Here is a 5,944-nt window from a genome sequence, read left to right as displayed (position 1 = left end):
CTGTCCCTGCGCCCTGGCCGGCAGCTGCCCGCTCCTCCCGCACAGCTGTGCCGGCCACGCTCCCTTCGCAGCGAGGCACCCGCTCCTCCCAGCCACGGCACCGCAGGAAGATTAGAAAGAGATTTCTTTTCAATCTATACAAGAATTCACAACTGTGGAGGGGAGACAAAAACATTCTTGAGCCGAGGGCACAATATTGTGCGAGGGAGGCCCGGGGGGGCTGCGGGATTACTGTAGCGCAGCCCAGGGTCGCCCCGCTTGCACCTGCTGTTTGCTGAAAGGCTGATGCTGAGCAACAAGCAGCTGATGCTGAGGCCCAGTTGTCAGCCTGAATGGGGGAAAAAAGGCTGGAGCAGCGTGCTCGCCAAAGGGAAATGGCAGGCGGCCCAGTGGCAGCGGGAGGAGGGAGCCGGCCGCGGGGGCACGGCAGCCGGCTCCCCCTTGGCACGTGGAGCTCCGGGCAGACCCGGGCGTGTGGGTCTGCCTGAGGATCTGTCATTCCAAAGGATTCCAGGAGAAGGGGGATGATCATGAACCTCTGAAGAGGACGAGGAGGTTGAGAGCACGAGCTCTCCCCAAACCGCCCTGCTGGCTCCAGCGCTAATCTGCCACAACGGGCTGGAGACGGATGTCCCCACCAAACCCTGCCCTTGGCCACTGCTGTTCCCCAGGCAGGAGGAAAGGTACTTTTCAGGAAGAATTACTCCATGGAAAGGGTTGTCCAGCATTGTAATGGGGCCCCCCCATGGAAGTGGTGGAGCCGCCCTGTAGGTGTTCAAGGAACAACTGGACCTGGACTCAGTGCTCTGGTCTGGTTGACAAGGTGGGGATTGGTCAGCGGTTGAACTGGATGATCTCTGACATCTTTTCCAATCTAAATAATTCTGGGATTTTCTGATCCTGCTGTTTCTGCTCAGAGTCCCTGGTCTGGTAGGGACAATGACAGTCAGACAGATGTGCCCTGCAGCATGAGGGTCAGAGTGGCACTTGGATCATTCAGCACTGTCACCCAGAGGTGCTGAGGCACCTTGATCTCTCTGCGCTCCACAGTGAGCGCTGAATCACCCTGCTCAGCTCATCCATGGAGCATCACTTCTATCCCCAGCACTGGCCACATGGGGCAGGGCAGAGAGAGAACAGGGAGTTTCTGAAGGGTGTCTCGGTGGGCTGAGGGGCTCAGCACAAGCACAGCCCCCTCCTGTGTGGGGCTGTCTGCTGGCAGAGCTGGGACTGGCCAGAGGAGGATTTTCCAGCCCTCTGCTGCAGCTGCCTCCTAGAAGAGAGGGCAGGAGTGAGCGTATTTTCCTGCAGCTGTTGGCAAGATGAAAATAATCCACGTGCCCTGGGTGTCTGCAGGGTGAAGGGGGCTGTATTGGATCGATGTTCCTCCCGTGAGCCAGCCTGTGCCAGGGGCATTAGGAAAGAGCCTGTGTCCTCTCCGTGCCTTGTTGCAGAGCTTGGAGCTTCTCTGGAGGGACAGCAAGCCCAGTGTTGGTCTGAAGGAACAGAAAGAGTGGTAGCTGCCTGGTCAGTGCAAAGGAGAAAAGCAAATGGTTCTTTTTGCAGCCCAGCAGGGTCCCTACTGTGATTTAGTACCAGGGTACTCCTGCTGGCATGAGGACAAGGAGCTGCAGAGAGGGGATGGCATGGCCCCATCCCTGCCAAGCAGACACGCTCAGGAACTCCCCAGGGATGAATTTTTTTTGCTTGGGCATAGCTGAAGCTTGCAGCACGGGGAGCCTCCATGCAGCTCCCCTAGGTCCCACTTCCCAAAGGAGCTGGCGTCGCATCAGCGCTGAACACGCTCACCCGGGGCTGGTGTTCCCAAGAGCCAGCGTTCCCAACACGGCTCTGCAGAGCTCCCTCCTGGGACCGTGATGGTGTGTGGAACTGCAGGCTGGTAAGGTCTTTCCTGGATCTTTATGGGGACCATCTCCTGCTCTGGGGACAGCCGTGGCTCTCACATACCTGTGGAGATGGGACATCACTCCTTTTGCAGGGATCACTGTGTCCATGGGAGCAGCCACTCTCTGCCTGGACTTGGTGCTGGTTTCTGCATCGCAGCATGCAGGAGCACCCCCCCCCCCCGTGTATCTACTCAGCTTATCTCGGAAAACTGGAAGTCTTCCTGCAGCTTCCACAGGCTGCTTTTGTTCTTGGAAAACCTCCTTCATCTCTATTTTCTCCATGGCAGCATCTCCTGGGAGCCATAGGCAGGATCGAGCCCTTTTTGCCTGGTGTCCTTTCCACATAGGTCAGAACCTCAGCACCCTTGAGTGCCCCAAAACTGCTGCTGGCAGCATATTGGATCCCACTTCTTCTGCCACCAGTCCCGGATCTGGCTGGAGGTGAACATCCTCAGAGGCAGGAATCCTTCACTTCTTGCTTTTTGCTGGATTTGCCTTTGCTCCCAAGCCAGGGTGCACCTGGAGAGAGGCCGTGCTCTGGCATGGAGCTCATGCCAGGAAGCCACCAGGAGCCACAGACAGGCAGATGATTGAAAAGCCAATATGTTCCAGCAGGGCTGGTCTGAGTTGGAAAAAATCTCGTTTTGGTAAAATGCAAAAAATGCTGCAAGTACAAGCAGGTCTCACGTGTAGGCTGTGGTTTGTGAGGGCGTGGGTGGCACTGAGCCCCCAAAACTTAGATCCTTGGAAGGGCACAGAGCAGAGCCAACCACAGCATTCCTGGGATGAGAGGGCTCATGGATTAACAAGATCTCGGGATTCCAGGGAATACTTACCTCCATGGCAGCTATAGATTTGCCAGGGGAATTTATTTATCCCTGCCAGGTGAGCACCTTCCCCACCAGAAGGACTGGGCTATGATAAAGGGTTAAGTAACTTGCCCAAGGTGTCCAGGGTTGTCTGTAGCAGAGAAGAGCAAAAATCCTGTGGGCTCCTGAGTCACCATCACTTTTGATCCATTTGTGATTTAAAAAATACAGTTTGGTCTGGATTTCATGTCCAGCCATCAATGATTATTACACCTTTCTCTGTGGAATTAAGATGCATTTTAAAGGCTCAACATATTTCCTTCTCTCCCAGAGCCCCACCATAACCCAAACAGGCTCATTTCAACTGCAGGTGGACCAAGACCAAAATCAGCTTCATTTTCCTCTCCCTGCCTGATATTGAGGTGGGATAAAGAGGTAGAAAAGGCACAGAACAGCCATAAAGGAAAGGCTGAGCACAGGCTGCACAGAGGCAAGTCACTGCTGCTCAGACCAGTGTCTTTAATTGCTGCATCTCTTCTGCCTGTGCCCAAGGAGCTGATCCCAGGTGACTCCAACAGACAATGTCATTTAAATCAATTATCTCCCTATTTGGAGCCATCCACCCTCTCCCTCCTTCACCATACAGCCACAAGCCCCATAATTTATTCATCCTTGGCTGCACTTAAACATCTGCTCCACTGCCATTTGAGTTTGGCAGAGCATTAGCTTTAAAATTTCATGAAACATAGTGCAGGTGGCAAAATCAGAAATTAAGGATTATAATCACGGCAAAGCTGGGTTCGTGAGCCGGCTCCAGCTCAGGACAAGAGACACCAGGAGAACTCCTGGGGATTTAATGCCCCTCAGGTGTTCAAATCACATTTTTATTCCCTTTCCTCAAAGCTTGGGGGGATTTTTACATCACCACAGCTCTTAGGTGGATGTTAAAGTGAGGGAAGCATCTTGTGCTCATTGCTCCTTGGGTTTTGTTGCTCCACTGCTGCTGATAGAATTTTTTTCTGGCCAGGGGGTTGTTTTTGTAGGCTGCTGTGTCCCCTGAAAGGGTTCTGAAGACATCTTTGCCCACCAAATTTGGATTATCAAGATTTAATTATGTTCTCCACCTCGGCTGTGCTTGTGGGAAGAAAGAATCATGCTGGAACTGTGCCACAGTTCCTTCTCCAGCCCTAGGGACAGGCCACAAAGTAGGGATGAGGTGCTGGAGCAATGCTGGTTTTAAGAAAAAATCAGAAATCCATGTGTCCCCAGTCCCTGCTTTCACCACAGAGCCACAGCCCTCCAAAACACACTGGTTATCCGCAGTGGTTCCCTGTGTTTATAGCTAATGAAGAGAGCTTTGGAAAGAAAATATTTGCTTTAGCAATTCCTCTTTCATCTATTAACCCAGTTTTCATCGCTGCACAGAGCTGGGTTGGAGGGATAAGGGACCAGGAGGGAGGGCAGGGGGCTGGCTGGGGAGCTTAGAGGGAATTGAGAGACCTCTGTGCCTCTGGATCTAGCCCTGATGATGCTGAGCAGCTTCAGGATCCAGCAATTTCTGAGCCATCAGACATCCTCTCCCACAGAGGAGATCAACTCCTACTCCTCTTCCCAAGTGTTAAGAGGAAGACCAAGGGGATTATTTAGTGCTCAGCTGTACTTTGATGCCTGGGAAGCTTCTGGAGTACGGGAGGTTTTAGATCTATTGAAGCACCTGGCAGATAACCAGGTGATAAAAGAGCCAGCATGCATTTATCACACAGAGATCACATCAAACCCTTGAATTCCCCTCTTTGCTGAGGAAACTGGATGTGTGGATGAAGAAGCTGAAATGAGACATATCCTGACTTTAGGAAGGCTTTAAACCTCAGGTGACATTTTGGGAAGGAAACAAGGCTGCTTGGGCTGGACACAGACCCACGGTGCTGGAAAATTCTCTCCCAAAGGCACGGCCAAGCTCCAGCCTTGGCAGGGCTCTGAGGGGCTTCCCTCCACACCAGCCTCCTGTTGGGTCCCCTGTGCTCAATCTCCCCGGATCAAGGATTTTAAAGAAAGCAACCAGTGAACTCTTCAAATCCAGCCCCTGTGCAGCAGGAAGGACTTGCCTGGACACCACCAACTCTCAGTGCTGGGTGAGGAGGCACCAGTCTGGGCAGTCCAGGGCTGCACAGGTTCAATGTGACAGAAAACAGCACAAGGACGTTTGGTACAGAGATGATCCACTCAGACCCAAATTTAGGGCAAGGCATAGGAGTAAACACACACTGATGAAATTTTCAGGTTATGCTTTGAAGTCTCAAGGATAGGAGGAAAGGAGGAGTCAGTTCCAAGGGTTAGGGGTTCAGTTTTATTGGGTTTATGGAAGGAAAACATATGGGGGGGAAAGGGTGACTTTTATCCAGTTTTATCTCCTCAGGTTTGGACTAGGCTCCCATCAGGACCTGCCCTGTTCCCCATTTTAGCTTTGAAACTTCATACAGATCTGGATTCTTACAGGGCAAACTGAACTTTACACTAATATTTTTTAGCAACTTTTCCTTCCATAAACTTGGAAAGGTGCTTTTATGGACTAGGGCCTGGCTGGAACCTATACCAGCATTCTGAGCAGACCAGTGCCCCAGTTCCTGCTGGTTTTGGGGATAAGGCAGGGCTGGGGCAATGTCTGATCACAGTGATGGAATAAAAAGAATTTATCAGGGTTTCTGCTCTCAGGTGAAGTTTGGGAAGTTCTTACCATACCAGCCTCTCACACCCAAATGCATCCTCAGCACCCCCTGGGGATTTTTGTACTTCAAAAGCCTCCACTAGATCCTGCCTTAGCCCAGGCACCAACTTGAGACTGCGAGGAGCCCTGGGTGTGGGTTCTTGGGGAGGAGCCTGTTTTGGGGTGTCACTGTGGGTAAGGAGCTGGGCACAGTGGGATGGGACCTGGAAATGGATGGGCAATACTGGGGAAGGCTCTAAACAGGACAAACACAGCGGGACTGTTAGTACCTGAGGACCCCAAGGTACAGACCCAGCACTTCCATGTACCCCCAGTGAGCCAGGCTAGCCCAGGGCATCATTTCTAATTCAGCAACCAGGTCCCTGTGAGTGCGGAGCTGTCACTTTGCTGGAGTGATCCATAACTTCCCTGGCTAATTGTCAAAGCACAGCACTCAATCCAGGGCACTCTTCCCTCGGGAAAGTGGCTTCTCCTACCTGAACTGGCAGGAGAGCAGCCCCAGG

Source organism: Passer domesticus, chromosome 6 (assembly GCF_036417665.1).
Source record: "Passer domesticus isolate bPasDom1 chromosome 6, bPasDom1.hap1, whole genome shotgun sequence".
NCBI lineage: Eukaryota > Metazoa > Chordata > Aves > Passeriformes > Passeridae > Passer > Passer domesticus.
Note: the sequence above shows the minus strand (reverse complement) of the source record.